We start from the raw sequence: 13,761 nt of genomic DNA, 5'->3' as shown, positions 1-13,761 counted from the left end.
ACTTTACCCCCACCACTCAGAACAGGTTTCCAACAAAGGATCTAAACCTTTGCGTGCCCCCTTGCCCCTGGCTGCCTCTCCCACATATTCTGTGCCTAGCGTGGACTTCATTTAGAGATAGCTCTCAAATCTGACTTTACTATTTTAGGCTTCCAGACTCCCCACAGAGTTCCCAGTTAGGCTATGTTAGGCACGTTATCTGGGTCATCAAAGTGCCAGAGCTCACTCCAAGTTTACAAGCAAAGGCGCCTCCTGCCACCTTCAGAATCGCTGGGGCTGGGTGGGTATCAGCAAAGGCTGTTCGCCTGCAGCACCAGCTGCCGCAGGCTATAGGGGTGAAGAAGCTGCACTTTGATACTTCTCGTTGTGGCTTATCGATCCTACTGTCATCATCTCTTAGGAAAATCAATGCTTCGGTCTTTCAGTGAACATGTAAATAAAGTGATAAAAAGTAAACCAAGGCCAGGTGTTTCCTGATGGAAAAAGGAGAGATGAATTAAAAACATTACGATGAGCAGCAGAGGGCTGTTTGTGAGCTTAGGAGGATTTAGAAACAGTGAAAACCAGGGCCGTGTTTGGTGACTCAGTGATGCTGGCTGTTCTGTGCTTGGAGGACATCCTTGTCCCAAGTGTGTGGTCTCCTGGTTATTAATGGTGTTGCTTGGAATTTGTGCTTTGATCTGATTGAAACCAACATTGTTCACTCAATTTCCCATCAGTTTTGTCTTAGGAAATAAACCTTTGTCTTAACTGGGTTACCTAACTGTTGTGCTGCGGTTCATGGGGTCGCAAAAAGTCGGACACGACTGAGCGACTGAACTGAACTGAACTGATAAAAGGAGATACTACTAATCATAATAAGGTTAATAACAAACTATTATTGGAATCTCCTACATGTCTATTCATTTATTCAGCAATATTTTTTTCTGGGTCTGTTCTCTGTATGATTCTAGGCCCTAGGGTACACTGTGACCAAGACAGACAGTCCCTTGCCTCTTAGAACCTACCAGTTCAGTGGGAAGACAGAAGGTAAACCACCAGTGCAATATGATGTCAAATACTAATACGTGAAGAACAAGCAGAGTAACAGCATGGCAAGTGAGGGGGGTACAGTTTATGTAGGGAGGTCAGGGAAAGTCACTGTGAGGTGGTATCTAACAGAGAACTGGCTCAAGTGAAGGAAGGAGCCACTCTGTGAAAAAATGTAGACCCAACAATGATCTCATTTGGGAACCTGCAAATATACTGGAAAAACCCTGATTTTTGAAAGCGGGAATCCAGGGGTTCTGATCCTGGCCACACTTCTGATTAGCTGTATGACTTTGAGAAGTTAAGCTCTCTCTGTGTGTGTCTTCTGATTTCTCCAGGTGGGAAAAGAAAGTATTTTGGTTCAACTTACAGGATGGTTTTGAGACTTGAGTGAGAATCAAACATTTGAAACACAGCGGACTAGGATGTGGGAGGGTCTTGGTGATGTCAGGCTGCTGAGAGACAGATGGGCTGTCTGTCACCATGTGGTAGCACCCCCTGGGCAGTCTCAGGATGCACCAGTGAAGAAGGCAGACAGCATCTGATCCCACGTGTCTCCATTCAGACTGTGTTCTATGATAGCTTAGTGTTTGAGGACTAGACACCCTAGAGCCAGCCATGTGGGCACAAGTCTCAGTCCTTCCACTTAGTCTATTTACAAGCTTGGCAAGCAGGCTAACGTCTCTGTACCTCTATTTCCTCATCTGTAGAACAGGATGATGATAACTAATAATAACAATAATAGTAGTACTTAACTCATAAAATTGTCAGAATGATAAAATAAGTAACATTTGAAATGAGTAATATTTGAAATACATTTAAGGGAATTTCACACATGATACATACTAGAAGAGTATTTCAAAGTTGAAAATAAAAACTTCCCTGTGAATCATTCTGTGTTGTAGAAGAGGCAGGCTAACCTTTGTTCTGCAGTTATCACCTTATTTGATTATCTCAACAGTTCATTTCACAGATGAGGAAATGGAAACTCAGAAATGTCAAACATTTTGCCCCAAAATAACACACCTGGTTAGTGTATGAGCTGGAAATGTAAACTAAGTTTGACTCTAGAACCCCCATCTTGACCCTTTTCCTCTGGGATGGGTTACTGAAGGTCCAGATACGAGCACAGCTGGGTTCCTGCCCTGAGAAGATTTAAAGTGGAGGGGAAGAGCCACTAAGGGGTTACAAGACATGCACAGGATCTCACAGCTCGTGAGGAATCCAAATCCAGAATTCCCACCTCTAAGTCTAGAGCAACTTTGCTGTTCCATTTGTAGAATTGAATGCAGTAAGCATTTATTAAATGATTCTGTGTACTAGAAGATAAAAGAGCAAAATAACTCCTGATGTATTCAGGTGACCAGAAAAGATGGTACTCTCCAGGGAATATTAAGGAGAGTCTTGGTTTGGGAAACTTGAGGAAAGTCTTTTTTTAGATAAACTTTGTATTTGGGCATAATTTTTCAATAGATTTACAAAAAAGTCATGAGGATAATACACTGGTTCCTACGTAACTTTAATTCAGTTTCCTCTAAAATGGTAACATCTGACCCATCTAAAGTTAACTTTACTAAAGTTAACTTTACTACATTAATATTAGCTAAACTACAGGCTTAATTAGGATTTTACCACTCTTTCTGCTAATATCTTTTACCTGGGATCCACTCCAAGATATCAAAGTGAACTTAGGAAAATCCTCCCTTTGACTTAAGAAATTTTAACTTGTACCCCTGTTTGCAAGTGTTTCATTCTGGTAAAAAGATACTGCATCTTATTTAATGGTTTCCTCTTTTTGTTCCGAAAGAAGGAGCTGGGCGCTTCAGAGTTTTGAATGGCACAGTTGTTACACAGATTTGTTTCCCTCACAAGGGAAAAAAGGATCAATCAATACAATCGGATAATTTCTAAATTTATTTGAAACAGCCACAGTCATATATTTAATGGACAAGGAAAAAAACCTGCCTAGATTTCCTCTTTTTAAGTTTATTGATCTATCACCCCAAAGACAAAAAAATGTATCTATCTATAATGTGTTAATTGACCCAAGACAGATTTCACTTTCAGTTTTAAAGCACACCTCGTGAAGTTATCCTATTCTGTGAGTGTGTGTGTTTCTCAAAGTCGGAGTTATTCTAACAGGGATAAAATAATACCAGAGAAAGCAAATGAAAGTGGTCTTTATGAGTTTCACGTTCATTTTTATCACATAACTTTGTCTGAAAGCTTGGTTAAATTAAATGTATAATGTGATCCTGGTATATTTGCATTCATGCAATAGCTTTTTAGTTTGTTTTTAACAGAGGTCTTCCTGACCTTGGAGGTTCAGAAAATTTGCTTTCACATGGTCGAATGGCTTGGGTGTATTTCTCTGGTATATTAGGCAAAAATGTATTGGTCTTCTCACCAGTATGGTGCCCTTCCTCTTTTTTAACCTCTTGTGTATTTGTGTCAACAAAATTAATTATGACCATTTAGGAAGAAAAGTACAATACAAAGCAACTTTTATTCACGCTTAAGCTTCCAGGTGTTTTCTTTGACGTAAGAAGCTCAGGGGAGATGTTACCATTTGATAATTCATACAGACTTCTCCGGACTCAGACATGTTTCATTGCACTCTTAGGTCTTCAAGTGCTGCTTCAGTAGGTACCCAGTCATTGTTTATCCGTACAGGTTAAAGTCTTTTTGTCCAGTAGGGACTAAGAGTGATACTCATCTGCACTAGTAAGGATTGTTAAGGTAGACTTTTATTCTAACTTGGAAGCGATTGTTTTGAGAAGTAAAATGAAGGTGACCAGTCAAACCAGAAATCATCAACCAAATCACCACTACTTGATGATTTCCCTTCCCTTTAGTGAATTCATCACTTGTCACAGTTTATACTCTGAAGCCTGACACTGAGATTCCCGAGGATACAACCTGAGAGTTTCCATATCTTCAAGGATTGTTGCTGTTCAGTTGCTGAGTCTCACCTGACTCTTTGTGACCTCATGGATTACAGCACTCAGTTTGCTCAAACTCATGTCTTTGTCCAGTGAATCAGTGATGCCATTCAACCATCTCATCCTCTGCCACCCCCTTCTCCTTTTGCCTTCCATCTTTCCCAGCATCAGGGTCTTTTCCAATGAGTTAACTCTTCCCATAAGGTGACCAAAGCATTGGAACTTCAGTCCTTCCCATGTATATTCAGGGTTGATTTTCTTTAGGATTGACTGGTTTGATCTCCTTGCTGTCCAACGGACTCTCGAGTCTTCTCCAGCACCAGAAATCAAAAGCATCAGTTCTTTGGCAGTCAGCCTTCTTTATAGTCCAACTCTCCCATCTGTTGGACCATAAACTTGGACCAAGTTCTTTCCATCCTCCAAGAGTCAGTTCAGATTATTCTGTTAATTCTCTCCTTTCACCTCTTCCAAAAAGAATTATTTATGATACAAACATGCATTCTCTGTGGGAACAGTATTATCCTCAGGGGAGTAAAAATTGGTTCATAGTTGGAGGGGGCTAAAAAAAAAATCTTACTCTTTGTGTATAACATACAGATACACAGAGTACATAAACAGATAATCAATACATTTGCCTATTAACTAATGGGGGAGGCGATTAAGAAAAAATAGATATGTAAAAAGGTTCTCAGGAGGACAATAAGAAAAAAGAAGTTGAAAACACTGGTTATAGACTAACCGTTGAGTATTCATTGTTTCCAAAACCGGGAATCATTTCTCTAGCCGGTGTCCTCTTAGGTAAATAGAACAAGAGATGCCGATAAAACATAATATTGGCCCGATGTTGCAATTATGCAGTGCTCCATCCTCTAATCTTCCCATTGCCATGGCAGAAAGAAAGCTTTTGATGTTATCTTGTCCAGGGGCTTTGCCCTTTTGCACTTTCTGATTTACAAAATCATCAGTAAATTTGTCATTGTGTTTAAAGATTCCAAGTTAACTGAAGTTTATGTGTTGTTATACCTGGACTTCTCAGATAAAATGGAAAAATAGAGATGTTCTATAACAATTGTGGGGAGCAACCAAAGGAACAAGCAGAAATGACGGAAAAATTGTTGTGTAAATGTGAAAGCCACAAGAAGTGAGAGACTTTGCTTGGCTCTAAAGAGTCACTTTGAAGCCTACTGTCCCTGACGCACCTCCCTGAAGGGTTGGAAAAAATGAAATAGTTTTCAGCCATTCTTTCAGCCAAGGGTGTCTGTGTGACAGATCTGACAGAAAGTCCCTGGTGGTAAGGATGGAAGTTCTGGGGAAATTTTTGCTCTTGTATCTTTCCCTTTTATTCTGTCTTTGAATGCAAGTATAATGTCAGGATCTGGCAGCCACCTTGTAATATAATTATGAGGCAGCAAATTCAAGGCCAAAACCCTAGCATGCTGTGGATGACAGAATGGGAAGAGAGGAAGAGACAGAGTTTCTGGTCGCCTCATTGAATACTGAGACCAGTGTCAGCAGCTGCCCTATTCTTCCATGGAATACTGTGTGTCTATCCTGCCTAAGCCACTCTTAATTGGGTTTTCTATTACTTGTAGCTAAATATATTCCTATAATACCTTATTTAGGAGATAATATCAGATTATGAAGAAGAAAAGAGGCACATTCTTCTGCCTTGCCCTCTAAATATAAGTGATTTTTAATCCTTCAGGTTATTTCTATAACATCAGGCCTCTGCAAACTTAGCTCATTAATATTCCTTGACAAGGAGTTATTACACATCTTACATTTCAACATAGATTACAAGTTGTGGAAAGTGGAAAGCCAAGACTTTATAGGAAATTTTCTGATCATCTCTCCCACGGATTGTGTTCTGCATAGTTGGAACCTCGGTGTCCTCAAGCCTCTGAGATAACCACCCTATGGCCTTGTCCATCCCGCTAGCAAAGAGAAACTTTCCACCCTCACTACCCCTTTCTGTGCATTCTGTGCTTACCTCTCAGGAAAACAGAATCTCAGAGGGACAAAAAGATACAGAAGGAACACACACTTGTGCAGGGTCATGCAGAGCACTTTAATTCCTCCTAATCTCATTTTAAGTCCTGGCCACTCCATTAAGGTTTCACTTTTTGCTTAATTGAAGTATCTTTGAAGGGCTGATACTCCCCTTCCTCTATATGGAAGAGCAACATTCTAACACTAACAGAAAAACTGCCAAGAGTTTTAAAATAGCTTTTTGTCCCCAGTTGTATAAATAAATACTTCAGGATTACCAAGATTCAGCATCAGTTACAATGGTTTGATTCATATTAAAGTTCTGTTTTTATTATTAATATAATTTATTTAATAGGTTCATGGATGAGAAGACTGCAAAGATTTGGGGGTCATTTTTTTTTTTGTCACAAGTAAATTGGGAAAAAGAGAAAATAAAAAGGAAGAAAATAAAACTATGATACTATTATCTAGAGATGATATTCGGGGGCAAAATTTTGCTTTATCTATCTATATATATATACATACATATATATGGGTTTATATAGATAGAAAAAGGAATGGGAAAATTATGCATACATATATGTATATTATATGCATAAATATTTCAATCTTTACTTAATGTATGTTGCTTCCATTTTTGCATTTCACTCACTCAACATCTTTTTTTAATGATTGCATAAGTTTTCATTATATAAAAACATAATGTATATTTAAAAAGGTCAATTATTAGATAAATGTTCTCCTATTTTCATCAGTATAAATATTGCTAGAAGGAATACTTTTTACAGTAAGTCTCTGGCATACTTTAGGGTCACTTCAAATAAATTTGCTAAGATTTCATAGCAAATTAAAATCTAGAACTAATCAGAATAAACTATTATTTTATTCTGTACTCAACCATATAAATAGATTATTATCCTTTCCAGAGTTTGTTGTTCTTTACTGAGGTCATCAGTCCAATTTCGAATGATCAGAATATAAATATATTTGTGTTCTTGAACTTTTAGACCCCTTTAGGTAAAACCAATCTTTTCTCAATAAGTTTAATGATCTTAACCAACCAAGAAACCATATTGCTTGATGATGAAGTGACTAAGTTTCTGGTGAGATTTGGCAAATTTAAATGATGGGAGCTTCATTTTTCTAGGCAGTTTGATCATCAGGGTTGTCAGCGCAAAATAGGTGCTTTTTCTGAGTTAATGTTATTTTTATGTCTGTTAGGCAGTAATGAATTTTACATAACTAGTTTATAACTCATTTCATATTCATCAAGTTATTAATGAGAGAAATAATGCTGGATTTGGCAGCAAAACAGTAATAATGTTACATGTCACAGACCAAGAGAGGAAAAATTGTGGTTAAGCTGATTTTTTGGTAAGTAACGTTGCTTTCTTTTGTTTGTTCAGTTTGAGACCCAGAATCATATTTATATTGTAGCTCTTCCTTATAATTAAAATGGGGCTTCCCAGGTGGTACAGTGGTAAAGAATCTGCCTGACGATGCAGGAGACTTAAAAGACAAGAGTTTGGTCCCTGGGTTGGGAAGACCCTCTGGAGTAGGAAATGGGAACCTGCTTCAATATTCTTGCCAAGAAAATTCCTTGAACAGAGGAGACTGGAAGGCTACAGTCCATGAGGTTGCAAAGAGTCAGACACAACTGACACACCAGCACACATATAATTAAAATAAAATCCATTGTCATTGTGGTAAAAATGAATGCAGAAAAATATAAAGCAGAAAGTAAATATTAACCATAATTTTACCTCTCAAGAAGTAATTGATAATATAGTATATTTCCTTCAAGTCATTTTTCTGTGCCTACTGAAAGATGAAAGTATATATGCTATTTTTTATTCATCATTATGTTAAAACAGCTGTCCCATGTTATTAAAAATTCTTCAAAAGCACCATCAGAGTATCTGTGTAAGATCCCAGGGGTAAATATGTGATAGTTTAATCAAATTTTTGTTGAGAGATATTTTTGGTAATATTTTACTACCAAGAATAATTTTGTGATGAATATGCACAAACTTCTTTGTCAAAATATTAATACCAAACTACTACTTTCATAGGGTAGATTTCCTGAAATGAAATTACTAGATCAGAGACTATTAACTTTTCTAAGCTTTGGCAATATATTGCCAGATTGCTTTTCAGAAAATAATTCACATTCCCACTAATCAGGATAAGAGTTCCTGTCTCAACATACCCAAGTCAGCATTGCTGTTGTTTTTTTATTTTAACTAATGAACAAAGCAATTTTTTGCATCAATAATAAATATATAAATATTTCCATAAGTGTATCAATTATTTGTGTTTCTTCTGTGAAATATAAATTCATGTCCTTCTGAGAACAAAAGAATTGATTGTAGTAGTCACGGTGGGAGGGGTACTGAAAAACATTTCCTTGAGGGTCATTGAAGTTAATTTTATTATAAATTATACATGTACTCTGCTATATCAAGAACTCCAATACTACTTATTTCAGATAGATAACAATTTTAAATATTAAAAAAGAAAACCAAATAGTTCTGAGAAAAATTATGGATAATTTATATTTTCAGTAAATCTTTAAAAGGCCAGGTGGCTGTGGACCTGTCCCCCAGTAGGCTTCTTTCTGGCCTAATTGTGAGAACTGAGATAATTAACCACAAATCTGCCAACTAATAATTTTTCTTAAAAATCAGGTGCACAATTCACAAATGCTATCTAAATTCTTACAAGACCGCTGGAGCAAGTTGGTCACCAGGCCCCAAGACCAGCTCACTTATCCATAAGTTCACAGTCTGGCTTGCTGATTTGTTGGCTTTACTAATGGTCTTAATTTCATTATCATTACTTACCATTCATCAAAACTGATCGTGCTGACTGAGAGCTTTACCAAATTACCCAACAAGAACTTATCTTAATGTCCTTTCCAACCTCTGTTACCTTAATGGGCTCAGAAAATAACTCAAACAGAACAAGGACCCAAAGTCACTATCGCACGTATGCATTTGCTCACTCAGTCCCTTAAACAGTTCTTCCCCAGGGGACTAGATATTGGGTGACCTTGGGCCTTTTGATTTTACGTAGAGGGGTCCACATCAGCCTCCACGTTATCAACTGGGGGTAAAGATAAAATTAAAAGTGCCATTTATTTTTTCCCTCTTAATGACTTTTTTACAGCATAGCCTTCTTCTTTTTACTAAAAAAACTAAACAATATAAAAAAAAACAAAAAATTTTCTTGAGTATTTTTAGTTTTGTCTTTTCTAGATTTTCCTATAATAATAATATTAGAAGAAATTATAGAAAATACTAACCTCTGAAAACACACTCCTTAAGATTGCCCTAATGATTGCATTGTAAAGTCACTGGTATCCATGTCCCCTGGATGCCCATTTGTCTGAAAGGCAACCCAGACATGTATACTGGGGAAGGGAGCCAGACAGGGAACAGAGTGGTAGTGGGAAAACCTTAATCACAAATTCATGACAAAAATGTAAGATGGTAACATATCAAATAGAGTTCAGTTCAGTTCAGCTGCTCAGTCGTGTCCGACTCTTTGCGACCCTGTGAACCGCAGCACACCAGGCCTCCCTGTCCATCACTAACTCCCGGAGTTCACTCACATTCACGTCCATCGAGTCAGTGGTGCCATCCAGCCATCTCATCCTCTGTCGTCCCCTTCTCCTCCTGCCCCCAATCCCTCCCAACATCAGAGTCTTTTCCAATGAGTCAACTCTTCTCATGAGGTGGCCAAAGTACTGGAGTTTCAGCTTCAGCATCATTCCCTCTAAAGAAATCCCAGGGCTGATCTCCTTCAGAATGGACTGGTTGGATCTCTTTGCAGTCCAAGGGACTCTCAAGAGTCTTCTCCAACACCACAGTTCAAAAGCATCAATTCTTCGGCACTCAGCCTTCTTCACAGTCCAACTCTCACATCCATACATGACCATGGAAAAACCATAGCCTTGACTAGAAGGACCTTTGTTGGCAAAGTAATGTCTCTGCTTTTCAATATGCTATCTATGTTGGTCATAACTTTTCTTCCAAGGAGTAAGTGTCTTTTAATTTCATGGGTGCAGTCACCATCTGCAGTGATTTTGGAGCCCCAAAAAATAAAGTCTGACAATAGAGTAGTGAATCATTTATACTATAAAACCTTGATGGTAACCGTCTTTCTTCAGTTCTTCTTATGGAATTTATTAATCTGTTTCCACATGATATTATTTAGTTCTGCATTTAAATAATCTGATACAAGTATGTAGTCCTGGATAAGATTTCTCCCTTTTAAATGAAGTTCCACTAGGTTATTAATAGCTCTTGATTCTCCAAACTCCTCTAGTTTACAGGAGAAATAATTTAGTGAAAACTCATTTGGGTTGTGTAGCTTTGTTAATGTAAGTGAGTAATGTGTATTGATTCTTCATGGTGTAAAAATGTTATTCATTTTGTGCAAGAAAGTCAGTTAAAGAATTATTAATGACACAGTAATTGCTTTTAAAAATATGCCTTAATTAAAATGGTAAATTCTTTATTACATCTTTATTTTAATTAGATGTACAGAAAGACAATACTTTTTACAAGGAACCTCATGTAAAATAAAATGATCTCATTTAAAAGCATTTCAAAAACTCAGTAGTGGTGCTCTCTAGAGAGGCAGTCGATAACTTCCTAAAGTAAAACTGCTGTGACTCCACTTCCGATCAAAATTAAAGATGTCATTCTGACTAAAATTAATAATCTTAAATAGAATATTTTACACTTTTCCTCCATACCAAGAAGTTTCTGCTTCTACTTTTTAACTGAAATTCCATTTCTTGAAAGTGTTTTTAAAGGTTTGTATACAGAGTAAAAGTAAGTCAGAAAGAGTAAGACAAATATCATATATTAATGCATATATATGGAATATGAAAAGATAGTACTGATGATCCTACTTGCAGGACAGCAAAGGAGACACAGACATTTTGGACACAGTCAGGAAAAGAGAGGGTAGGATGATATGAGAGAATTGCATTGAAACATATACATTACCATACGTAAAATAGATAGCTAGCCAGTGGGAGTTTGATGTAGACACAAGAAACCCAAAGCTAGTGCTCTGTGACAACCTAGAGGGGTAAGATAGGGAAGGCAGTGGCAGGGAAGTTCAAGAGGGAGGGAACATATGTATACCTAATGCCAGTTCATGTTGATGTACAGCAAAAACCATCACACTATTGTAATTATTCTCTAATTATATATATATATGTAAATATATATATATAAGAAAAGTTCAAAAAAGACAAGGAGGAAACAGGCTTATTTTTATGGAAATTATATATGAACTAGATTCAACTTGTTTTTGCAGTTGCACTTTGCTCTATTTCTTCAATTTGCAAGACTGTGCTTTTCAGTGATTTGTCTGGAGTTATATGTATAGAAAAACCACAACCAAAATCAATAACTGCCTTCTGTTTATCATGTCACTCTGTTCTACTTGCTTTTCTGTCTTTAATTTGTATGCATAATTATCTGAGGCAATGCTCCCTTGTGCATAATGATCATTAACTTGGAAAAGGTCCATGTGGGGATGGGGGTGCTGCTGGTTAACATTTGAGTGTAAATTTGGGGCCATGTACTAGATTGGGATCTCTCATGATTGTTAATTAATCCTTGTGTGTGTGTATGTGTGAGCTCAATTGCGTCCAGCTTTTTGTGAGCTCCTAGACTGTAGCCCACCAGGCTCCTCTATCCTTGGAATTTTCCAGGCAAGAACACTGGAGTAGGTTGCCATTTCCTTCTCCAGGAGATCTTCCTTACCCAGGGATCGAACCCACATCTCTGGTATCTCCTGCACTGGCAGGCGGATTCTTTACCACTGCACCACCTGGGAAGCCCCAGTTAATTCTTATAACAACCCAAACTGGGAAAATACGATTTCCATTTCATAGAGAAAGGAAAGGAAGGTAGAGAGCTGCAACCATTCTGATCATTTAAGCCAAAGGTCTAAAAACTATGGCCCATGGGCAGTCTCCACCTTGCCATCAAATTTTATAAATAGAGCTTTATTGGAACATGGAGACAGCTATTTTTTCTTATAACGACAGAGTTGAGTAGTCTAGGGAGAGAGATTGTCTGGCCTGTCAAACCTAAAATACTATCTAGCTCTTAGGAGGAAGAGTTTGCAGATCCCTGGTCTAACCCAGAACTGCTCACACAATTGGATCTGCTCCCATTCATCAGACCCCATTGTGTAACATTGTTTAAAATTATATATCCTCTTTTCCAAGCATACTCTTCCAACTTCATACATTTTTCTCTTCTTTAATTTGAATACTTAATATAGGAGTCTTTTTCCTATGAGCAACATTTCCTCTCTTTTCTGAATGAGCTGAAATGACATGCCTCTAGCCTGTGTCTCTCATAGCTATCATTGTTTATTTAACTCTGCTCAGGTTATTTTAACTCAGCTTAGCATTTTCCGAAATGCTTTACCTAATAGGATTCTTATAGCCAAGTATTGCTTCACTCTGCTCTTCATATAATCTGAATTTCTTTTTAAAGTTTCCCAGAGGACAATGGTTATCTCACTGCTGGGGAAAGAGTCACAGGCATTTACAGTTCAGAAAAGCCAGCAGCTGCCATGTAATAAAAATCAGATCAAAGGAGCACCATGCCCAGCCAGAGAGCCTATATTTTTTTGTATGTAAAGAAAGAAAGAATCGGTTGATAGGGAGGGGTTTTTCCACCTTAAGACACTTTAGTTAATAGATCATATAATGCCAATTACAGCCTCTTTGCTCACAGACACTGCTTGTCATGCAGCAAAAGCTTCCCTGCTCCACATTCACGGTCCACAGGCTCAGTTAGGTAGACTAATTTCTTAGGTCCCCTACAGAGGAGGCCCAGACTGCCTTACATTCGTAGACCCTGAGAGGTTTTACATCCAAGAAGAGGAAGGCCATAGAAGTTCTCTTTTGTCAAAAAGTGGTCAAAGATAGTAAAAGGTGGAAGCATTCTAAGATGGTCATGAACAGGTTAATGGAATACTGAAAACAGAATACTGGAGTGGGTAGCGTTTCCCTGCTCCAGGGGATCTTCCCAAACCAGGGATCAAACCCAGGTTTCCTGCATTGCAGGTGGGTTCTTTACCAGCTGAGTCACAAGGGAAGCCCTGTACTGTAAAACCCTATGCAAAATTAATAATATTGTGGAAGACAATGCAGTGATGATAGGACATAGAAGGTTCTTACATGTGTATGTTTAATGTTGTTTATGATTTTAAAGTTTTAAAAATAAATACATTAAGTTTATACAGAAAATAGCATTTGATGATATATACCATGATATTAAGAGTGATTATCTTTGGGTGATAAAGACATGACTGACTCTAATTTTTTTTTTTATTCTTCGCTATATTTTTCCAGAAACCACGTATTATTTTTGCACTTCCTTAGTGGCTCAGATGGTAAAGAATCCGCCTGCAATACAGGAGACCTGGAATTATCCCTGGGTTGGGAAGATCCTCTGGAGGAGGACATAGCAACCCACTCTAGTATTCTTGCCTGGAGAATCCCCATGGACAGAGGAGCCTGGTGGGCTGCAGTCCATGTGGTCACAGAGAGTCTGACAGGACTGAGCGACTAAGCACAGCACTGCACATGTATTACTTGTATAGTCATAAGACGTTTCTTTTCATGGGATAAAAAGGACAACTAGGAATGTTATGATAAACAGGAGAGGAAAACAAATGCTCCCTCTCCTAAATAAATTTGAAGAGTTTTGGTAAATACGTGATGTTTCTACCACTGAGTTTGGGGAAAAAAAACAATCTT

General features: G+C 37.8%; 1 long non-coding RNA gene across 3 annotated transcripts in view; it reads left to right on the top strand.

The window, feature by feature from the left end:
• Positions 1–13,761, top strand: part of LOC104999087 — a 283,904-nt gene that overhangs the window by 61,652 nt on the left and 208,491 nt on the right. The window lies entirely within an intron of this gene.

This window comes from Bison bison, unplaced genomic scaffold, assembly GCF_000754665.1.
Source record: "Bison bison bison isolate TAMUID 2011002044 unplaced genomic scaffold, Bison_UMD1.0 scf7180017864343, whole genome shotgun sequence".
Lineage (NCBI taxonomy): Eukaryota > Metazoa > Chordata > Mammalia > Artiodactyla > Bovidae > Bison > Bison bison.
The sequence above is the reverse complement of the archived record's forward strand: the minus strand, read 5'-3'. Positions and strand labels throughout refer to the sequence as shown.